The following is a 25,000-nucleotide window of genomic DNA, read 5'->3' as shown; positions in this document are numbered from 1 at the left end:
CATTGTCAGCTCTGTACACAACATTCTCTTACACTCATCCGTCTGCCTCCCTCGCTCCCTCTCTCCGCTTTTATCAAGTATCTTCTGTTTCCACCCATCTTATTTCATTTTCTCACATTTTCCCCTCAATGAAAACACAATTCAACTTTAGAGTAGGTGGATTTACCCTCCGCTATGTCTCAGACAGTATGTGAAATATTCTTTTTTTCTCACTCCTTCCCTCTCTCCCCTCATCCTTGCCGGTGATAAATCCATAGCTATCTATGACAGCTTTGTTGCTGCTGGGAGGCCCCTCCTGCCTTGTTTGGCCGTGATTCCAGTCGACAGCTTTAGGAGCATGTCTTTATTTAAGAGCTGCTGTAATTACACAGGCTTTAGCATATGTAGACGGCCAGATATGATTCAAACCGCCTCGACAGGGAGAGGGGGAGAGGGGAGCTCAACGGGTGAATGAGAAGAGAGATAAAACACAATGGCGGGAAGCGCAACAGAGAGAGGGCGAGAGAAAGGGAGGAGATGGAGAGAACGAGGGGAGGAAAGAGACAGAGAGGGAGAGATATGGTGAGCGGGGCAGACTGATAGAGCAATTGAGAGACGAGGAGAGGGCAGTCAGGAGGGGGGAGAGGAAGAGATATGGTTTGGCAAATAAAAGAGGAGCGCGGCGCTGCTGCAAACTGTTCGCCTTATGATGCCTCATTAGGGCTTAGGGCTGCAGATAGTGCCTGTTAGAGAGATCTATGGCCTCAGCGCTGAGAAAGACAGAAGGGGAGAACGAGGGAGAAGAAGAGCAGAGATAAAAGATGCAGATACACACAGTAAAAACAACAACTGAATGAAAAGCTGCTGCGTGCAACATTCCCCTCTAATGCGATTTTCAGATTACGCATGACACTTGTGTGATTAACACAAACAAATGTGGAAAAGGTCTCAATCTCATGACCTGTGATGGATGCTCCCCTGTTATATTCTCCTTCATTTTAATGTATGCAGCACATATCCCAGTGAGCTTTTGTACACATGTCCAGTCCTATCCTGACCGCAAGTCACAAGTGAAACTATGGCGGATAATGCAAAATCTAATGTGAGCAAGGCTTTTGAACTACAGACACTTTCTTGTCCACAAAATAAAAACAATGTGACGATAAGAGAGACTCGTATAGGGTAAAACTGTCATACAGCTTTAGGTTTTTATACTTTAAGCCCAATTTTTCCAACTACGTATGACTGCCAATTATTCTGCTATTGTAATTCAATGTATTTACACACATTAGGTAGCTCTTTATGTTGAATTTTGCATTATCACTCGGAGGGTCCGCCATTCACTCGCTGGATTCGTATCGGATACACATGGATGCGCTGGGAAATATACATGAATGCAATGGAAATAAATCAGAATGTGTCAATTGCATGTCATTTGGGCACATATTAATTCATTTATTTATTCATACAGTTACAGTGACATTAATAAAGTTTAGCCATCTTGGGTAATTTTTAACTGTAGTTGCTGGGCAGTAGTAATGTTACCAAAGACGCAGAACATACATTCAAGCAAGAAGAGATATACTGTACACACAGCAGATTTCATGACATATAAAACACGTTGAATAAAAAAAGGACAACAACACTGAGCACGGTCAATTTAAATGAATTTAATCTACTTTATTATAAGAACGTAACACAATGAATCCTTCCATTTCCATATACCTTTGTAAGACCATGTGAGAACACAGCCTTTAATAATATTTTCATCTTTCAAAGAATTTTAAAAAGGTAAAAAAATGATCTGTTCCGAACTCACACTGTTCATCCCCACATACAATGCAACATTTCCTCCTGCACATGTTGAGTTATTTGAGTAGGATATACCTAGATAAACATCTTGCCCATCTTCTTCACTTGTTGCCTCCAGTGATAGATAAATCTAACATTTTGAACAAAACTTTCGTATGTTTCTCTCATAAAGAGTACAAACATGTAAGTGATTTTCTTTTTTCCTGCATGTGGTCTGGTATATCGTGTTGCTGGAAGACTTTGCATTCTTTGGCACGGCCCTCTGCCATGGGATCTCTGCTTTGTCAACACAAAGGCCTTGGCTGAAATGAATGATGAGGCTACATGTTTTGGACACGGTGTTAATGCCGGCCTGAACGCGGCCTAATTTGACATAGCAACAGTCAAGCAGAAAAGAAAAGGAAAGTGCTAAATGCAGAACAAAGGGCAGTGAGAGAGGGAGCTGAGCAGATAAGGAATCAGACACCGTCCAGGCGACACAGATGAGAAAAGGGAAAGACCAAAGACCACTAAAATAAATGTCTCCTTTTCTTTAGCATGTGTAAGAAAGATAGCAGATAGTATATCACCAGGCTCCACGAGCACTAATTAGGAGCCGGATTTTAACAAGCGGAGAGACACAGAGAGAAAGGAGGAGGAGGGAGGGGAGATGAAGAGACGGGAGGAAGGCTGAAGGCGGACCGTTAATCCACCGTCCATTGTCAGTCGTTACAGGAGGAACCGTGTTGGTTGTTTCGCCATGGGAGACGACCGTAAATCTGCAACGCAACCATTACACACCGCGCTCACAATACGCACAGATGCAGCCGTACACGATACCGTCTGACATGAGTGTAGCCACCCAGTGACAGATTGCTTTCATCAGAGAGACCACACAAATCAACTGCCTACCACTCTCTCTCGCTCTACACACACACACACACACCGAGGTGAGGAAAGTATAATCAGTAGGCATTTTGCTGCTGTTATCCAAAGTAGTAAATCAGAACCTGTTGTTTCGACCATGAAAGGCCAGCGCTTATCTGCTAGCTACAGGTGTAAGTGCATGTGCGTGTGTATATGGTCTGATGCCTATCTTTATCTCGTAGCCACAGAGGAGCTCTTTGTGGTCTGTTGCTGATTAGCTGTCTGTACACATGCCCGACCATAAATCTAATACCAATCTATTACCAATATTAGTGGTAATGAGGCGTAAGAAAAGGACTAGTGTGTGTGCTCATATTTGTTTGTGTGTGCTTATAATTCCAGTGTCGTTTCCAATTTTGCTGTAGTCCAGGTTTTCTGGGGAATTTGTTGATCCACAAGAGCTGGATACCTGCTGCCGTAGAGGGCCTCAGAGACTACTTTGTCACACACAGCACATGACAAAGCGCACATGAACATATGCATTACACACAGCCATGGTGCTCACCCCTAGGAGGATCTTGCCCTTCCCTAATCACACCATACATCCAGGAATGGATGGAGCTCCCACTGTCCTGCACACCTGCAGACACAGGCATACACCAACCATGCCCACACCTCCCACTGCCTCTCCCAGGCTTAAACATGCATGTTCTTTATCCTAACCACCATCATTTCCCTAAGTGCCGCTTACGTCGCCCTGGAGGATTTCCTCTAACTGCTGATCATAGACATGATGGGGCTGTTGGGCATGCAGGACCCCAGGCAGAACTCTCCAGAAACCACGGTTTGAGGAGAGGACTGCTTGGACTTTATTATGTCGCATTTCCACTGCATGCTAGACGCCTCTCTGCTCAGCTCGACTCGCTCGTCTTTGGTTTTCCATTAGCTGGTTGAGGTTCCATGCGGGCTGAGATGATACTAGAAGGTGGAGTTTCAACACTGCAGAACAAGGATCGGTCAGAGAGGATCATCACTAGCGCAATACGGGACATCATGCACAAACCTGCCATTTTCAAATTGCCAAGCTACCAGCATCAGAGACCATTATTCCTTTAATCACTCAACCCGCAAAACTACACCGTACAATTGACGGAATGCAGCCGCGACTCTGGTTTTCAGCAGGTTACATGTCCCAGGTTTATAGAAACAAAAACTTGACCGTGATCTGTTGGTGCAAGTTTTTGCACATATTTGAAACGGTCACTATGGATATTGTTTTACACCAGTGTGATCTTTTAAGGTGTAACATGAATGAAGGTCTACTATTGGTGAAAAGATGCAAGCTCTTTGCTGAGACAGTTTGTAGTTCTTTATTAAAACTGCATGAATTGATTTGAGTGTAAAACAAAACATTACAGTTGTGTGGTTTAAAACCAAAACAGTTTGCTAAAAGGCCCTAAAACACTTTGTACGACTGAGGGTGGCAGAGTCTGGTGATCGTTCTCTGTGGAATTATCACCAGGAGTGACCCTTTTTACTTTACACATACTCATTATTTCCATAGTTAATATACAGTATTTTAGAATCATTAGTGCTGCTTTAAGGTTAGATTTTGGACTTCCTGTGAGCATTACATTTCCAACAGGTTGAGTCTCATTAAGTCGGGTAAAGACATTCCTCTCAGTGGCAGTGAAGGTTTCTGGCACTTGACACTTGAAAGGCTTGAAAAGTGACTACAATGCATTCCCACTAATAGGGGTTTAACTGGGTGCGAAATGTTTGGTCTCCCTCTCATTGTTCTTCCTAATGGGACCTATTGACTGTTTGTGCAATCAGAGTACATCACTATGTATGTACAGTAGATTAGAGAGCAGACCCTCTCTTTACATCTATTTATCCCTTTCTACGTTGCTGTTCTGTTGTCTCTTTCCCAGCTTGTAATTTGCACTTGAATCGAAAGGTGCTTCGCTGGCATCACCACTGTCGAAGAATTACCGGTGTTGACAGAGCGGTTTACAATACATAATGATCAAAACAATACAAAGAAATGATTATGGTATAATGCAATCATTTATGCCGCCTTTGTTTCTCTTTGCATATCTTCCTCTCTCTCTCTCTCTCTCTGCATAACAGCAGGTAAACAGTCTTGCAGCTTGTAGTGGTTATGTGATTCAGTAGCGCGGCGTGTTTCCGAATGGTAATTTGCAGAAATGAAAACTTAATCAAGCATGCTGCAGAAGTGGCCCTGAATAATTTAACAGTGAGGGGAGAATGAGCGAGCGAGGAGGAGAGGAGGAGAGAGGGAAGGAAGGAGGAGGGATGTCAGCGGGAAGAGGGAGGTGATGGTAGATGACGAGATTTTCCTCTTCCTTCATTCTCTCGACTTTTATTCCTACCTGATCTCTTTTATCTTCTTTTTTCTCTTGTTTTATTCCCTTATCCCCCTTTATCTTTCACCATTCCCTCCCTTTCTTTTTTTAAGTTTTCTCCTACTTTCTGCCACGTTGCCTTTCATTTTCCCTTCATTCCTGTTGTCCGTCTTCTTTTCCTCCTTTTTTTATCTTTTTCCCTACCTTTCATTGGATTTTTTGTCTCATTTCTCATTTCTCTCTTCTTTTCTCACTTACTTCCTCTTATATTCTTCTTTCTTCCTATTCTCCTCCATTTTTGCCATTTTATTTCCTGTTTGCCTTCTTGCCATTCTCCTGTTTTCTATCTCTATCACCTTCCCTCTTTCTTCCACGTATGATCCGGCCTTTTGTGATATACTCGTCTGGACAGTGTATAAGCAGAAAGAAATCTTAATTTGGAAGAGTTTATCTTTGTCAAATGCTTTCTGAGAGGGTAATTAATTACTTAGCCCCAGTTAAACTTTTAATATCTTCCTTCCCCCTCTCTATCTTTGATTAATTTCTCATCCTAGGAAAGAAAGACTTTCATTAATACTAAAGCCATTAGTCTTCCAGCAGGAAGAAAGCCCATATTTGGTCGTTGCAGATGAATCCCTAACCACCTAAATGATGAGAGAGCTACAGAATAAACATTTTTCTTCTTTCGGCCCAGTCTGGGAAACATGTCTAACAAGTGCCAGGACATGTCGCCCTGGATTTCTTTTTTTAGGGTCCAAAGCTTTTGCATGAACCCGTAGGCAGCTACATGTATTCACAAGAATGACTGATATTGACCCCTGTCAGCATGTCAAGTTTATTTATGTGAATATAAAAAATAAGGTAAATATGATACGTAATCGTTTTGTGAGTTTGCCTTAAATCTGAATTTTACATGTGTGAACCTGCAGGATTTACTAACTACTTTGGAAGCCAATCAAAGGTGTCATGACGTGAAACCTCCAGTGCATATTGAGAATGGACTCAGGAGCAGGAGAGATCTTGGGCCCAGTGGTTAAAAGTTCCATGTTTGCATGTTCTGGATTTTTAAACAAGAGAGAAGTATGCAATTTTAAGATTTCAATCTTTTTTTGTCGACAGAAACGTATCGGTCACACATAATTATTCACTGCAAAGGTGTATCTGTCTAAAACATGTAGAGTAGAGAGGATATTTACCTACTCCTGCCAGACAAATTAACTGTTATACAATTTTCTGTCCAAAATGAGCTGAGTTAACTGACTTTGACTGACTTTGCTTCATGTTTTCACCAGAAGCTCTGTCCACTTCAGGCTTATTCATCTTCACCTGGAGCATCTCAGTATTCAAGTCAAATACGGGATGCAAAACATAGCAAACCCCCCCCTCTCTCTCTCTCTCTCTCTGGCCAAACTATACTTTGGCAGATTGGAGTGAGAATGAACTGCAGCCCCAGACGCAAGTTTGTGAAAGCTCTGCGTTCCTCTTCTCTAATGGAAATTAAGGGCCATTTATGCGTGCGTGTGTGTGTGTGTGTGTGTGTGTGTGTGTGTGTGTGCAAGCGACGTGTCTTGCTTTTGTGACAGCGCCTCGCAGGACTCCGATTTTATTAAGTACCCTTTAGAGAAAGAGAGAGAAACAAAACAAGGGAAAAGTCTTTCTCTCTCCCCCTCACTCTTACTTTCTCTCTCATACTCTCTCTCTCTCTCTCTCACACACACACACACACACACACACACACACACACACACAGACCAGACTCAGAATTTTATTAAGTACCCTTTAGAAAGAGTGAGAGTGAGACAAGAGGGGAAAAGTCACCGGCAGCATGGTAATCAGGCCCGCTAACCGAGACACCGAGAAAGAAGAGAGTTTGTTAAAGAAGTAAAAGAAAAAAAGAGAGAGGGGGGGGAGTGGGGGATGTTTTCAGAACACTTTTTTTTTTGTAAAACTTGAGAAGGGAAAAAAGGAGTTTACATGCAAGAAAAACAGTTTTTCTTTGAGTGAATGAAAAAAAAGAAACACAAAAAACATCAGAAACAGGTGTTTTTTTCTGTAACAGCACATCAGACATCAGGATTCAATGAATCGTTTCACATAATGGGAATTTTTTTCTCTGCCACAACTCCATGAAAACAATATTTCAGACCTTTATTTTATTTCAATGTGCAATATGCTCAGTTAAACAAGCAAGATAGTATTCAAACGCAATAGGTCTTGTGTAATTATTTGCAGTAAATTATAAGTGGGTGGAACACTCACACAGCTTTTTTTTTTTTTAGGGAAGCAGCTTTCTTCACCTCGAAACCCTCATCTTTATTAATAAATGTCATGGCAAACATTTCCTTATATCTCTTTCTACATGCTGAGGTTTGAGGTTTTTCAGATTTTAGCTATTAAGAGTGTCTGTTAGAGACATAACAGAGCTGTAACACACATACACACACACACACTGAAGATGGACATGAAGTGCCCCGGAGAGCAGGAAGAGAAAGAGGACAGGGAATGACAGGAGATAGTAGGAGGAGGAGCTGGGTGATACCTTGCATGACTGCGCTTTCCCTAGAGGAGCAACACACACACACACACACACACTCACACACACACACACACATACACACTGGGGGACGGCTGGTTTGCGGGTGGCTGTCTTGTTGGCAAGGGTTTCTGATTTCACGGCCTACTGGGTGGTGGCATTCAGCTTCCATCAGGCACCCCCTCTTTCAGCCGTTTCACACACACCCCCCACACACACTGACCTATCCTCTGTGTTATATCCTCCAACACCTCCCAGTTTCCTCTCTCTATCTATTTTTCTTCTTCTACAATCTGAAATGATTTTGAAAGATCAGGAAGTACTTTAAAAGCGAAATGCCTCGCTTTCCCATTTTACATTCAGGCAGTTGAGCAAGGCACGTTTTCTGCAGTTTCAGGGGTCCAATCCCCCTAAATGACCTCTGGTTTTCGAGAGGGAAAGATGATAATGCTGACAAGCTTTTCTCTCACTGAATGGCCCGGACAGACCCCCTGCTTTCCCAACACACACACACACACACACACACACACACACACACACACACACACACACACACACACACACACACACACACACACACACACACACACACACCAACACACACACACAAAGTGACAAGTAGCTCATCAAGAAAAATGGTGGACTGAAAATTTGCATTTTGAGTGAGTGCATCCCCTAAAGTTGAGGCAGATGATGCATGCTGAATCTGGACAAATGATAATTGATAGAGAGAGGGTGGGAGGGAAAAAGAGAGAGAGAGAGAGAGGGTGGGAGGTCCTGTCAGCTTGTGTCTGAGTAGGTTGGCTTGGACTGAGGGCTCCAGAGGTCAAGAAACAAGAGGTCTCATACATAGACACACACACACACACACACACACACGGACACGGACACTACGCTGCAGTTTCTTTCTCAGCCATTGAGGCTTTTGTTGTGTGAGAGAATTTAGTGCTCAGCAAACGAGCTCCACCAGTAAGAGATCCTTTAACTTCTTACTGGACTTCATGAAGCGCTCTTCCTCTCTAAGAAATGTCTATAGAATCCAATGAAAATGCATGTGATGAATGTGATGAATAACAAAATCATTTACAACTCTTTTTCTCAAGGATTCTTCAAATGACAACACATTCGTCTACTTTGCAGTTCTATACAAAAGGATATGTGGTGATTTACTGATATAGTGCTTTAGGGACCGCAGCAAAGAAATGAAAGATGGCGATATTCTTTATTTTACGTATTCATGTCAAAAATTCCACAAAAAGACATTCGATCCTGTTCAAGTGTTTTCTTCTGTGCCATAGAGCTCCATCTGTTGTCAAAAGCTATTAAAAACACATCAGTGAAACACACCGTTCATTCACCTTCATTGTTATTAACACCTTTATCTTTATTTTGAGTCAGTTGCGCTCTCATTATGATAAAGTCGTAAATTAGCCTGTATTAAAACGCAAATGAAAAAAGTCCCAAACAAATGAAAGAAACAACATATGTGTGAAAGATTTATGTGCTCAGTGGGAACCCATGGGCTTGGATCTGAAAGTATTGAGAGAAAGCTTTTTAATGGGATTGGCTGGCGATATGAAAAATATCGAATATTCAGGCTCATGCTTTAATTAAAATACCCATTTACACATTGCTAATATGTGTATATATATTTAAATATTTGTCGTCATGTTGTAGCAAATCCATAATTGACATGCATTCAGTGATATTGCTAAATGGTTGAAGTCGCTCCACAGTGAATTATGATACCGTATAATTATAATACTCCTATGGCAATTTATTTCTGCAGTATCTATCTTTCTACAATGTTATTAGTTTCTTCGGGAGATAATTGATGACTTTAAGAGTAAGTTCCCATTGAGACTACTGTCTCCACCACGTGTATATGTGGTTTAGAGAATGTATTAGGTGCAGACACCCAATCCATCCTCCTCTTCCTCTCCTCACTTAGTTTCACAGAAACACTCAATGAAGCGCGGTGTCCTTTAGATGATCCTCCTTTGATTTAAGGCCGAGGCCCACCAGGAGAACCTGTTGAAAAATCACTTTCCTGGATTTAGTTTTGGACAATAAAACACTGTCCAAACGTAATTAAAAAACCTGCACAGTCCTTTCCTACGAGTCGTTAACCTCTCATGATACTTTTTAGGAATTAGGCCATAAAGCTCAGAGTTTTTAATGGGCACAAATCAAATATGGTCCCATGTTAATTTAATTAAGGCTCGCCACCAAAATGTCCGGCCTTGGTCCAAATATTTGAGAAGGCCAATACTTTCCTCCCCTCCTCCAAGTTGATTAAAATATGTGATATTTCACATTAGTTTGGTTTTTATGGGCAGTGAGGTAATTCATTGTCAGTAAATGGCTTGTCAGAGTGCTCTGTGAGTGATGTAATGCTATGAAGTCTATCGTTTGAATCGCCCCTACGCCTATTAGAGAAAATCGACTTCTAGGCCCATTATTTGATTATCTTGCAGGAAGTTTGGAGAAGGCCATTGGCATCATGTTATTGGAAGGGATCACATTTTTCAGTTTTACAAGTGGGCTGATAGTATTATACTGCCTCTGTGTTTTAAATGTATGACTGAAAATAGCTCTTATCTTTGGAACATTTTTAGGAACTGCACATTTTGACAAGTGGTGTCACTTCTGCTACTGTTCCTCCTAAAAGTACTAAGTGTAACGATTTTTGAATAATAATATATTGAGCTTTTGCTTTTAGCGTATGCTGAAACAACATTCAAATACCTCACACCAAATGCCCAATTTATACCCTTTAATTAAAAGATGTCAGGTTGCCATTTGCTGTAAAAAGCACTTGAACACGTTCCTCAGGTCCCACATCAAGGTAGGACCTAATACCTGAGCCTAATTAACACGCATTTAAAAATACTCATGATGCAGATTACCGCTTACATCAGAACAGGGGTACAGGGGGGTAAACGACAAGACAAGATAATTCGACTAATGCATATTTATCTCATGCTAATTGGCGTGCACGGCTAAAGAAAAGCGTGCACTTAATTAATTGACATGGAGGGGGGTGGAAATGAATTGGAGGCACTCAATCTGGAGAGAGGGAGACAACATCAGGGAGGGGGTGGGGAGGGGGGGGAAGGGTATGATGGAGATCCAGCAAGAGACAAAAACAAGTTTTGTGAGATCGCTTGAAGAGCTGTCTTTTAAAAAAATAAATGTTTCCTTTTACAGAGGTTAGTTTGTCTATTTTAATAGTGCATTTACGTTAGAATAACAACTATGTAGCTGCTAAAAATATAAATATAACAGTATCAAAACAAAACAAACAAAAATGATTCAGAATAATCAACACATTAAGATTCTATGGAAATATTTACATAAAACAACTGCTAACTTCAACTAATAAAGGACCATCAACACTGTAAATCTCTACAGGAATGTCACTGAAATAAATAGTAATAAAACACAACGACACAAAGAAAGGAATATTATGTACCATATATTGGAGATAACTCACATATTTACGTGTGCACCTCCCAGATTGTATTAAATAAATAGGAAAATGTTGTACCAACGCAGTGGCTGAGCTGATTTTAGAATAATTTGGCATTAAAAGCATTGACCGTGTGTTTTTCTAACAAGTGGGACATGGTGGATTTCCTAAACTGGCCCTTAACGTCTGTCCCTGTTAGTCACTGTGTGTCCTCTAATGCCAGATTTCAGAGTGGTTTTGTTAACAAAATAGCTGTGTCTGTCCAGCTCGCCCCGTGTAATTTGGTTTGTGTGGTTGGCCCTATGTTATAGGGGCCCGCACGCACACACACACACACACACACACACACACACACACACACACACACACACCCTGTATCTCTTGTTCATTTGTTTACGGTCTTCCCTCTTTATAAGGAGAGTGATAGGACGCAGAAGCATGGACCTTTCACGCCTGCCTCCCTCTCCTCCTCCCCTCTCTCTCTCTGCTCCGCCCGCTCCGAAAGGAACAAGAATTAAAACAGAAATGTTTTTGAACACACACACACAACACTCATCCATTTCAAGCCACAGATGGTCTTTTGAATGGAGCGGGGGTTCCCCTGTTGTGTATGTGTGTATGAATGTGGGAGTTTACCCTCGCTTTTTAGCCTCCTCCTCCTCCTCCTCCTCCTCCTCCTCCTCCTCTGTGCCCAGGCAGCAGCAGCCGTTTTGCTCCATCGTTTCTTTCTCTCTTTGTGCCTCCCAACTTTCTCTTTTGGAAATGTCTTTTGTGTAAAAACCCACGGCCACTGACTAGCTCTGCCTTCTGCTCATCTCCCCCCCATTTTAACCTCACACACCCTGCACCGGGTGTGTTTGCGCGCATGTACATGTGTGTGTTTTAGAGGTAGAGACCATTACTAAAGCAAATATAGCTCAAAGCAGAGTAATCCTGCAGAGAATCTTTAGAAAGTTGCCATACAAAGTACACTACACAAACACAAGTGACTGTTGAGCATCATAGACACAATATAGGAATACTATACGTAATAACCACTTTAACAGCTGTAATCCTTTATGTTGCAAGATACTACAGAAATATGCAGGAGATAATATTTGCATTAAGTTTAGATAATTTGTGTACTTTGATATTTTCTGTGATATGTACAGTGTGTTTGCGTCTATGTGTGTGAGGGATTACAATACAGTGGCACAATGTTCTCATTGTATTTTCATCTCAAGGCCCATGGAGAATCTGGCATTAAGGCAAACACATGCCTACTCAAATTAGTCAGGGTTACACTCCGATAAAGAGGGAAAAAAAATCATTGCTACTGTGTGTCAAATTCTAAATTTGCCCACCTGTTTCTCACACACTAGCACATAGACACTCGTGGCTCAGTTGCACATAACACGTATGATCTTTCTTAGTGGCAGGAGAGCGAGCAGCTGTCCTAGTTGGTGGTCCCAGTTATGGTTTGAATTTTACTCATATGTAAAATGAAACCTGATCCTTTTTTGCCGTGCTATTCCCCGTTTAGCATTGTTTTATAGCGTCATTTAAACGTCTGCATTCTTTTCGGACATTGCTGGGGTAGAGTTTCACTCTTGCGGCTGCTTCCTACTTTTTTTGGCGGTGCATTTTTAAAGGGCCACTTGTAACGCAGCGTAAGGGGAAAGAACGTGAAGACTCTGTCTGGATCTTTGCTCTCTGTTCGCTCATCCTCTCCTCTCTCCCTAGGTGGCTCTGGTAATAAACACACTAGCTGTCTGTCTGTCTTGCCGTCTTGGCAGGTTGAGGCCCTACTTAACCAGGCGAAACCGCTGCTCTTTTCTAAGTCCCTTTGAATGCCTCCCTTTGTCGGCGACACGCCACCATGTTAATGTCATGTACCGTAGAAATTGCTGCGGCTATGGCTATTAGCTTCGCCGCTAAAGTACAGAGAGTGAAGGAGAGAGAGAGAGAGAGAGAGAGAGAGAGTCTACAACAAAACCCAGCCGGCTTCAAATGCAGACCATAATTGCATTGCTGTGAAGAGGGTTAGCCCTTTTCTCTCCCCCCCTCTCTCTCTTCTCCTTTCTCCATATCTTTTCCTCAACAACTCCCACCGCTGCCACCTCTGTCTTTTTCTCTTTCTCTCCCTTTTTGTGTGTACGATTTGTCCCTTAAGCCGGCGTAACGTCTCGGCCGAGGCCGCAGAATGTGGAGAGCAAATTGGAGGCAGAGCGTGAACAATGGAACATGCATCGCTGCTGGGGCATTCTTCTTCTTTACTGGGAACTGTGGGAGGGGTGGAGGGAGAGCAAGTCATTTTGTAGGGAAACTTCAGTGCCATAGACATCCAGATGCAGTCAGTGAGTATGCAATGGAGGGCCTCGATACTGGATTTACACCAGCTAATAGCAAAATGGGATGGTTTGACTTCATTAATTCAATTTGGTTTGGAAGACAGGGAAATACATAATGACATGGATGAAACAAACAGTAAGCATAGAGTAAAACAAACTAAGTTTAAGGCAGATAAGTGTGGCAGAACCAGGGGTATGGATTTTAAAGTTAGGACATCATTATTTTTATTTCTGTTTTCAGGTTCTGTTTTGCCTGTCGTGCTTCTTTTGTCACCCCGAGGGGTATTCAGCCCAAGATACAAGTTATGGGCAACATAACTCAAATATGTTGTTTTGTTTATACCTTATATGAATGTTTGTATGTAACTTACATTCTTCAGAAGTCAGATCACAGGGGAGGGTTGGGGCTGACAGGCGCAGATGAGAAGAAACAAGATGACAGGGTAGACAGGGAAGTATAAATATGGAATATTTACAATGAGGAAAGAAATGACAGCAGGGAGGCGAAGCTCAGAACAGACCTAAGGGGAACACAGGAGCACAAAGTCGTAGAAATGAGGAGAGTGGGAGAAAAGAGCAGGACCAGGACAGAAAAGACAGGCCAAGAGACACCAGAAAGCACATAACGTTCTCTTCGGCAGTCGACGTTTGCTAGCTTGACTTCAGCCATATACTTCAGCACTGAGGCCCTTTGAAGCCCAAAGACTCAAAAGCGGACAGAGGCAAAAAGCAGAAGAAGAAAGAAAAAGCGGCAGATGAGAAAAGAAGTCAAACACGGCACACAGAGGTGAAGAGAAGCAGAACAGCTTGTCTTCAGCGGTGAAAAGCAGCGTGTATCGTTCACATTGAGTCAACAGATTAGCGACGGAGGAAGCTTAGCTATTCCTGGCCTCCCTCGTTTGATGTTTCAGGAGGCCTAATTTGATTTTTCACCTCCCATTGTTTCAGCACTGTGTGCCCCTAATCCACTTTAAAGTGAAGACAGCTTTCATCCTGTCCTCTTTCCTTTTTCTCTCTTTCTCTCACTGTTGCTGCGTGTCTTTCTTTTGTACCTCGGTCCTCTTCCACCAGTGCTCCACAGGCGCTTGTGCATTCTCTAATGTTAGCAGAAGAAGTTGTCCAACGATGTTTTTCACTTTTTTTTTTGTCAGGAGTGAGTTTTATCACACTGCCATTAAAACATTCGCTGTTTGTTAAAATGAGATACTTTGTGAATCTCCTCAGGAATAAACAGGTTGTTGGCAGAGAACATTCTAGCTAGATGCTAGTACAAGATGCTTCTTTGTTAACTTCTGCTCCAACGGACTCAAGCTGAGCTGTGAACAGCTTAGATGGTTATTATTTCAAGGTTTTCTTCATACCTTCTAGCCTCCATCGTTAAAATCTAAACCATGTTAGCCATCAACCTAACGCTAACAATATTAGCTGGTAAATGCTCCTGGAGGCTTACAGATACCATGCTTCTATCTTCCTTTTATTATCTTCATCTTTAAGAGATGTCTGTGGTCTCCATCAAGGACCACAATGGAAATGAGTAATATTTTATCAACTTCTGTGTTAGCTAGGTCATTTTAGCAGCTACAATGCATTAGCTTCTGTTAGAGAACGTGTATATAGCTTACCGATGCTAGCAAGAGTGGTGCTTCTTTGTTTTTGCCAACTGTTTCGTGCTAAAAGGAGGGAAAGTACAAAACTATATATATTTATCCTCCATTTCACATAGTCATGTATTTGACATACCTGATAATTTTAACAAAATGTCTGGGCTTTTTACATAGAAGCAGTAGTCTTACTAATATGTCATTCCTTTGCGTTTTTCACCTTCTGTTTTTGTCTTGTTAACTTTGCCATATGACATCCTACACGTCGATTTCTTCTTTTACTGAATATCAAGTTCTCAGGAAAAGAAAAAGAGCAAAATACGCCGAGGCCAGTGTTTCTGGCTGTCTAACTTCCCCAGAGTTGAAGTGCTCCAACAGTTCTAGACAGTAATAAAAGCCTTCAGGGTTGGAGGAGTTTTGGTTTTGGATTTTGAAAGCACTCCCCTCCACCAAGCCACCCCATCCCATTCTCCGCTGCAGGCTGTATTAACCCTGAAGAAAAGCCTCTGGAGAAGCACAAGAATGGTAGGAGAAAAGAAGAGGTGGAAATTGTCACCACAGAGAGAGACCCCCCCCCCCCCCTTCTCCTCCTTTTTCCCCCTCAGTGAAAACAGCGAAATGACCAGCCCCTTGGCTCGCTGACTGCGCTCAGCTTGCTATAAGGAAGCTTAATGCACCCAACCCACCACCCCATTGTCAACCCCCTCTCCGACCCCAAGATACCCCTTAAAAAAGCCCCCCCACCACCACCAGCACACACATACACATTACCAATGCACACACAAAAACACCAGCCTTGAAAAGAGCCACACACATCAACTCCTTTTGTTGGCGTCTTCTCCAAACCATTGACTGGCTGACTCACTGCTGCTGCATTTACACCCTCCTCCATCACCTCTTCACCATCTCTCCAGCCTTTCTCTTCACTCTCCATCTATTCAACCTTCCCCTTCCTCCTCTGCGTGTCCTCTCCCCCCTCCCAAAGTGGTTGGGAAGCCCCACTGGAGAGTGGTGGAATAAAAAAAAAAAAGAGGGTGAATAAAGACAGACAGACTGTCAGTGCATATGTTGGGTGGGTGACTCCACTCTGCTGTATTTAAAGGACCATCTGTGATAGTTTTTATTCAAACAGGCAGCATCAATAGAACGTTAAGCAAGCTCCTTTTGTCCTTCCTCTTTTCTCTTCATAATTTCCATTTCTGTGCACATTTTTGATTCTCTTCTTGCATTTTTTTTATTGTTGAACATATGGGAATGCCATTTCAGATGTTGAGTGTTTCAAAGAGCATCTGAAGTGTGGCAAACTGTTGGCTTGTAGTAATTAAATGCAATAAGTTTAGTGTATAGCCTAAACGCTTTGATATCTTTTTTCTTTTTTACTGCATGTAATGAGTGTGTGTGTGTGTGTGTGTGTGTGTGTGTGTGTGTGTGTGTGTGTGTGTGTGTGTGTGTGTGTGTGTGTGTGTGTGTGTGTGTGTGTGTGTGTGTGTGTGTGTGTGTGATGGATTAGCTCTGAGGGGCTCAGCGGTACACTGATATCTTTGCTTAGTGCTCACAGCATGATACACCAGATACTGGCACGTGCTCTCTCTCTCTCTCTCTCTCTCACACACACACACACACACACACACACACACACATATGAGCAGGGATTTGGTGTCCAGCAGCGTGTAGACAACCCAGTGGTGAGCTGTCACTCTGTGTGTGTGTATGTGTGTGTGAAGCCTTGTTCTTCTAACAGTCCTCTAATCCTTCCAGAGTGGCCTTGATAGGTCTAATGACACACATTGGGACACTACAGGGTGCTGCACCTGTGCGTGTGTCTGTGTGTCTGTGTCAGGGCTATTGCTGACACTTAAACATGATACTTTATCATCCTGCTCTTATTTTGAAGAACACCCTTTCTCCTGAAGTATAACAAGTTATAAAATGCCTGTATTTGACATGGACATTTTTTAAATTGTTATAACTCAAAAGCTATTTGCTGTTTCATATGAAAAAAAATCTGTAGCATAACTAAGAAAGAGCTGTGTTCATAAATGTGAAATTTTGACTTTTCCAAGGCACTCCGACGCCCTCCGAACGGTTCAGGCACCCAATTAAATCTTGCAATGACCCCAGTTTTGGTCCCGCTCCGGCTGCTGGGACGCTTCAGTGAGCGGGGAAGTGTCGGCTCCTGGCACTGCAGCGGCAGCAACATGTTGGTGACTCTGCCAGCACCAGTTAGAGCTGCAGACAAAGAAAATGTGTGTGTGTGTGTGTGTGTGTGTGTGTGTGTGTGTGTGTGTGTGTGTGTGTGTGTGTGTGTGTGTGTGTGTGTGTGTGTGTGTGTGTGTGTGTGTGTGTGTGTGTGTGTGTGTGTGTGTGTGTGTGTGTGTGTGTGTGTGTGTGTGTGTGTGTGTGTGTGTGTGCGTGTGTGTGTGTGTGTGTGGGGGATATAACCCCAGAGAGACTCTTGTGCTCAAGTTGTGATCCTCTTCACTCAGCTCTGAGTTTGAAAAATTAGCATCTAGTTGAACCTTTCACTCAGATATTTTCTTTGGTTAAGTATTAAAATGATTCATATCATATTTAGTGTTATCAATATGCACTGAACAAAAATATAAAAGCAGCACTTTCTTTTTGCTCCAATTTTTCATGAGCTGAAATAATCAAATTATTTTTCTGTGTACACAAACTCTGTTCACATAATTGTTTAAATCTGTGTTAGTGAGCATTTCTCCTTTGCTGAGATCATCCATCCACCTGACAGGTGTGGCATATCAAGATGCTGATTGGACAGTATGATTATCGCACACGTGTGACTCTGGCACTGATCTTTGATTTCAGCTCATGAAAAATTGGAGCAAAAAGAAAAGTGTTTTGTTTTTTTGGTCTGTGAATTTTTTTAAACATTACTTATTCATATGCTGTCTGCTTCTCATAGTTCAAAACTTTTTTTTTTCTTCTTTAGCAACCAGTAGAAAGTAACGGAGGCTCCGTTGTCTTTGTGTAAATCATCCTTCTTCTTCACTGTTGGAGATTTGTTTTCTTCCGGTGTCGGCTGTAGCGTGAAGGAAACGTCATCAACATTTGCTCTTGAATGGTGTTTGTACTAGGGAGCTGTAAGGGTAAACTCAGTTTGACCCCCGGTGCCACTGATTCAGACTTTTGCCGTCTTACATACAGGCCCGCCGCGCGACGTCCAGATAATTCCAGGATGCAGTGAATGTGTGAAAGAGGCTCTAGACTCATAAACTAAGAGCTACCTGTTAACTGAAACAGGTGGTTTAACTACTGCCTAGCCCCTGGCTACCAAGCTAATGGCTTCCTGTACAACACACACACATGCACGCGCACACACACACACACACACACACACACACAGTCTGACTCGTTCTGACCCACAGGAAATGTGTATCTCCCTCAATGACATGTCCCTCAATGTAAAGCACTGGGCCACCGACACTCCCAGAGTGTGTTAAACGCAGTGCACTTCTCTCTCTGCTCTCCATACTTTAATGGACATTTCCTTTTCAATCCAATGCACACAATTCAAACATCACTCTGGTACTTGTGCTACTGTCACTGAAGGAGATGGGAGGTAAAAGAAAGACGAAACAGGAAAATAAGGGAAATGATAAGGTAGAAATGTAGAAGAATGAAAGGTGAACTCAAGATGCACTTCTGTCTGTCTGTCTGTATCAGTGAAACTCAATAATATTTTCATGTGAAATAAAAACCAGAGAGGCAGAAGGAGGCAGAAACAAGGGATTTTATGTCCCCATCAGTACCTGACTCTTTCTGGCTCTTTATACGGACAGGAAGAACCTATCTGTCTCGCTTTCTATACCTCTACAATCCATTTGCCTCTCTCTTAAAAAATAACATGGGAAGAAAGAAGAAGAAGAAGACAAAATAACACATGTAACAGTTTGATCTGTGTGTGTGTGTGTGTGTGTGTGTGTGTGTGTGTGTGTGTGTGTGTGTGTGTGTGTGTGTGTGTGTGTGTGTGTGTGTGTGTGTGTGTGTGTGTGTGTGTGTGTGTGTGTGTGTGATGGGAGCAAAGTGAGGTTAGATTATAGGGTCTGGGTTCTGTGAGGGAGGTGAAGGGAGGCGCAGGAGGGTGGCGGCACAGGGACAGCTAGTGACATGATGGGACTCCTAATGGTCATAATTGGCGGTGGCTTTGACAGCAACTATATGATAGCTGCACAATATACACAACTCTGACGGTGTGCGTGTGTGTGTTTGTGTGTAACACTTCAAGAAGAAATTTACACAAAATTGCAGCTAGGTTGTTGAACCACTTGTTTGCAACTGCTGCTTGTTTCTCCCTCATTCTTTGTATGTGTGTGTGTGTGTGTGTTTGTGTGTTTTTGTGTGTGTGTGTGTGTGATATAAATATTGTATAAACGCAGTTGAGTTGGCTCCTGACAGGTGTAAAAGGTAGCAGTTAGCTTGCTCCCCTCCTACCTGTTTTTGCTCTTTTTTAATGTTGCTTAAACACACACACACACACACACACACACACAAACACACACACACGCGCACACCCACCAATGACGGTGTTGCAGCAGCTGCCTTTTATTGTGAATTCTTCAAAATGGAAATTAAACCTTCAGCTGCTCACCCATACGTCCTATCCATGCACCTGTCACCTATTTCACACATTTACTTTGTATTTTAAGATCATTTATTATAGCTGACATTTCAGCTGTGAGTTAATGTTAGTTTATGACTGTGGTTTCTTAAAATCTTTGATTTAACGAATTATGGACCTGAAAAAGTAAATGCAACAGTGTGGTATCAGTGAAAATTACATTATTTTAGCTTTTCATCTGGAGAACTCTGCATTGAAACAGTAAAACAGGTCAGGAGTGACAAAGAAAAAAAAGAGGGAATTCATTTAATGCATAAATATAAGAACATACATCTGCTGCACCAGGTAGACAGGTACAGATAAAAATTAAATTAGATAAAACAAAAGAAATGTATGTATATTTGTCATTGATCTTTATTAGGTCGCAAAGGTCCATGACTGAAATGAAATATTGTCCCTCAAATAAAATGAAGTTCACATCCTCAACAAAGTGACAGAAGTTGTATTTTGTCTTTATTCTTGCTGCATTGTTTTCTTCAGTACAGGTCCTCAGAACTAGAAAATGTGACAAAATGGGATTTTCAATATTTTTGTGCATTTTCAAGACTCAACGGTATATGAGTGAAAGACGTAGATAAGACGGAGAGAGAGCCTGGCAATCAAAACAAGAGACAGTCTCTTGCACCTGAACGAGCAGCATCTGTGTGTGTGTGTGTGTGTGTGTGTGTGTGTGTGTGTGTGTGTGTGTGTGTGTGTGTGTGTGTGAGAGAGAGAGAGAGAGAGAGAGAGCCAAAATGATCCCTCTGATCTCGGTTCAAAGACAGCAGGGACGAGGCTCAAAGCAGTCTGGGTCCGGGGGAAAGATGGAGGGAAGGAGGTAAAATAAGGAATGGGGAATGACACAAAGAAAAACAAGTCAAGGAGAGTATGGAGATAGATGCAGCAAAGATTCCCCAGGGCTGGCAAATCATTCAGAGCACAGATGGATATGTGAGGTTCAAAAGCCTCTTTTTGATCAGCGTGTCATATCTCAGGTTTCATCATGTTTTAGTGTACTTGACCTCCGATACATTTTTGGCTGGTACAGTGTCGAAGTTGTTTTTTTAGACTTGAGATCAAGTTCTTGATGAGCTTGATCTCAAAATTGGCAATTAGACAAGTTAATCTTTGTTTTTTCTAGATACAAATATATTGGAGAAACACTTTTAGACCTTGAATCTGCAGCTCAGATCCAGGAAGTCTAGAAATGGTGAAATTAAGACAGATTTTATTTGTCTGCATCGCAAAACTATGATTCCCCCTTTAGCTACAGTAGACAGCATAGAAAAACCTGACAAAAGAGCATTAGTGGAGGAAGAATCGGTGTCACCGAAAGTGTGTGTGTGTGTGTGTGTGTGTGTGTGTGTGTGTGTGTGTGTGTGGTGTGTGTGTGTGTGTGTGTGTGTGTGTGTGTGTGCGTGCGTGCATGTGTGTGTGCACGTGCATGTGTGTGTGTGTAAGAGGGAGGAAGAGTCTGATGGTCTTAACAGTAAAACTAATAGTGGATGACTGCTCTAGCTGGAGGCTCACTTCTCTGTGAAGTTTCCAGCTGCTTTCAGAAGACACACACAGAAAACTTCACACACACACACACACACACACACGCACACACACACACTCTCGCTGATATGGAAACACTTCTTTGGAAAGTCAAACATGAAACCATAGAGGTTGGATTGAAAAAAGTAAAAGAGGAACAGGAAAAAGACAATTTCATGTGGTAGGATGGCGTGATATAAATCTTGTTTTTTCTCATTGATGTGAGTCATCTTCGCTTTCACAGATCTCTGGGGTTTTGCTATGATGGATGTTGAGTAGAGGGAGAGAGACGGGGGACGCAAGGGAAAACAATTTGGGGTAAATTTACGCCTTAGTTTGCTGCAGTTTGTAGAGTATTGCAATGTTTTATGGCCCGCTGTCTGAGTCCATTTCCTCTCATTTTATTTCATTTAGGCTTATAGTTTCTTTACTCATAGTTTATTTTGAAAAGACACTCCCTATCAAACACTGTGTCAGTCATGTCTGTTTAGCTGCCTGTGTGTTGTTTGTCTTGGCCATAAAAGTTAAAGCTGTAAAGGTTAAATGCACAGTTGGCCACTAAAACATGCAGACAGTCCTTCAGTATGTGTGCGTGTGTGTGTGTGTGTGTGTGTGTGTGTGTGTGTGTGTGTGTGTGTGTGTGTTCCACCACTTAACAATGATGGTCAAGGTTTCTGTCTTTGTCTGGCTGGGGATGGGCGGCTGGACACCAGTCTACTCTTCCTTCCCCCTTCACACACACACACACACACAAACGGTCAGGTTAGGTCTGTTTTTGTGGAAGGAAGGTGTTACGGGTCAGTGGTAAAAGGCCAGGCCCTGCTTTTTCATTGGCCGACCCCTACTTCCTACTTCCTGGATGACCCGGCACCATCTGGGGAAGTGATTGGTTGAGAAGAAGAAGCCTTTTGAGTAGGGTTGAGCAGGGTTGCAGCGGGTTACCCCTCTGAGGCCTGTCACTCCAATGAGTCGTAGAGCCGCTGCTAATGATCAAACCAGCCTAGTCACGAACATTTTCACCTGCCTGAATTTCAGAGGTTACAATTTATCTGTGGGATTTAAAGGGAGTGAAAACCTAAATGAAATAAAAAGTATTAAATAAAATTACATTTAAATGAAGAAAATTATTAAAATGGAGAAAAGTAGGAGGAGGAGAAAGGAGGGGGAGAGAGAGAAGCACAGCAGAGGAAAAATGAGGAAGGTTAAGGAAATGAGGACAAACGATAGAAGATGAAATAAGGATAGGACAGGAAGGAGGGAAAGAGGATAAAATGATAGAAGATAGGAAAAGAAATAAGGAACAGAGAGGCAAGAGGGAAAAAGGAGGAAATTGGAGGAAAGGAACAGAAGAAATAAGGAGAGAGAGGATAAGAGAGGGAAGGAGAGGAAAGGCAAAGAGGAAATAAGGGTAGGAAAGGAAGGAGGGGATGAGAGATAAAATGATAGAAGATAAGAAAAGAAAAAAGGAACGGAGAGGAAAGAGGGAAAGAGGAGAAAACTGGAGGAAAGGCAGAGAAGACAGAAGATAGAGGAAATAAGGATAGGAGAGGGAGGAGTGAGAGAGGAGAACATGGGAGGAGGAAAGGAAAAGTTCATAAAATCATAAAATAAGGATCTTTCATCCTTAGGAAGGAAAACAGGAGTAGAGAAGAAATGTAGACAATTGAGGAGAATAGATGAAAGACAGGAGAGGAAGGAGGGAAAGAGAGGAGACCACAGGAGAGGAAAGGACCTGAGAGAAGAGGAGAATGCATATTTCCTTCTTGTCTAATATATTAATTCCCCCTTTCTGTCATCTTTATCTATCTCCTTCTTCTCCCTACCTTTTCCACATGCCTCCTTCCTCCCCTCCTTCCTTTGTCCTCACCTCTTTTCACCCCTCCCTCCCCTCTCTGTCCTTACACTCCTCTACCTCCTTCCTCTGCCCTTCTTCCCCAGTCTCTCCTGTTTATGAAGGTAAATTTATAGGTCTACCAGGAGCTGTTAGCTGGAGGTGGCCTCCGCCGCTCAAACCACAACAAGGCTTCACCCTCCACATGGAACAGAAACAGCAAAGTGGGCATACTGGGTTATTTCCATCACCGCACATTACACATGATGGCATACTCACACCTCCCATTATCTACTAATGAGCATCCCTGTTTTCATCCTGCTTTCCCCCTTTGGATCCTGCCTCACTGCATCATATTCCCGATGAGTGGTCGGGTGTTTTTTTCCTTCGTCTTACGTTATATTGCTCCATCTAGCATTTGTTTTTTATTGGTCTACAAGGAGCAGTTAGCCGGTGGTGGGCTCCACTTTTTAACCAGCACATGTGTTGTACTGTTTCTCACACACTGCTGTTACAGTCAGCTCACTCAGTACATAGTTGTATCATTAATGTAGTGTGTCCTCCCCGCTGTGCATTTGTCTTGTTAGATACTTTACTGAAACACTCGTTCTGTGTGTTATATAAACTGGAACCCAATGTAGTGGAACATGTCAGAGTAAAAGGCAGGAGATGATCAAGACTAACTCATATCTGCCACTTGACTCCCATCATCACAGAGAATGTTCCTGTGACAAAGAAAAGGCCGGTCGCTCTTTGGTGGTCCGACCTCTCTTCCCACGTTAGACAGTCAGTTAGCCACAGGCTGGAGAAAGTTTACTGGATAATACAAAGTAGAGCTGGTTATTTACACGCTGGAACACAATTACGGAGACTCCTGCATATATATACAGTGTATATATACGGTATATATATAGCTGCGGTCTGTTTGCATGATCTGAGGACACATATTCTTTATTTAAACATCCAAAATCCAAGCAAATCCCAATGCATCACTACAGACCTCGCAAGAATGTTGCGTTTACTCTGGTTATTGGTCAGCTTGGTCTGGGGTGGGAGCAGGAAAGAAAACACAGCAATAAGGTCCTGTGTTCTGGCTTTTTTTTAGCTACAGTCAAACGTGCACATCTCCATCCAAACCCGATCATTTCATTCAAATAACAGAACAGACGTTACTTTGCAAGCGACTACTCTGCTCTTTAGCGGCAGCTTTTTTCAACCACAGAGATGCGATGACTGCTGGATTACTGGTTGTTTTGGTCCACACCCAAAGTGCAAATTCTGTTTTTACACCTGCCCGATTGAGCCGCACCAAAGGGGTAAACAATTCAGGGTTAGATCCAACCAAACTAAACAAGTCAGCTGTGAAAACGCCCTGACTTAACAGTGAAATGATCTGCTTGTAACTTAGTGTGTGCCCAATGAACAGAGTGCAAGCAAAACAAATGTAAAGTAATTAAGTTTTTAATGATCTTCTCTTTTTTTCTTCGTCTTCTGATTTAACATTTTGAGTTGGACTTTGTTCTGTTGTCAGCCACAGAATTATTCTAATTTTCTCTTTTCTCTTTCCTCTCTTTTTCTCTGGTGCCATGTGCTGTCCGTCTCCACATTCTTCATCTGGTCAACTCAGGTAAGTCTTCGTTTTCTTTCTTTCACATGTTCAAACACAAGCTGAAAACACCTGATGGTGAGTTCATGGGAGGGAGAGAGCACAGTGGTGGGAAGAAGAGGGGCAGCAGTGGGTTTAGGGGGTAAAGTCGGGGTTCAGACTTTTATGAAGTCCCCATGAGAAATGACCTCGACTTGTGTGGCTGGCTGTTAAAATGCTGCCGGGGCCATTCAGCAGAGCAGAGCATCAGTCAGCCTCTGCTGAATGGGGAATCAGCTAGCCCCACACTCACCCCTAATGATAATGGCTCTTAGTAGACACACACTGACTCATTTGTGCGCACACGTCTCGTACAGTACACAGGTTAAGCTCATGTTGTTATTCAGAGTGACTTAACATTAGCGCCTCAGTAGCTCCAATTAGTGGATCACAAAAATAAGAGGCAACGGAAAAGAAGGAGT

The 25,000-nt window shown here is 42.5% G+C and overlaps 1 protein-coding gene across 5 annotated transcripts in view; it reads left to right on the top strand.

Annotated features, from left to right (window-relative positions):
• Window positions 1-25,000, top strand: part of rnf220a (ring finger protein 220a) — a gene marked incomplete at its 5' end in the record, with an annotated part of 160,303 nt that overhangs the window by 19,680 nt on the left and 115,623 nt on the right. The window lies entirely within an intron of this gene.

Source organism: Echiichthys vipera, assembly GCF_963691815.1.
Source record: "Echiichthys vipera genome assembly, chromosome: 15".
NCBI lineage: Eukaryota > Metazoa > Chordata > Actinopteri > Perciformes > Trachinidae > Echiichthys > Echiichthys vipera.
Note: the sequence above shows the minus strand (reverse complement) of the source record. Positions and strands in the feature narration are given on the sequence as shown.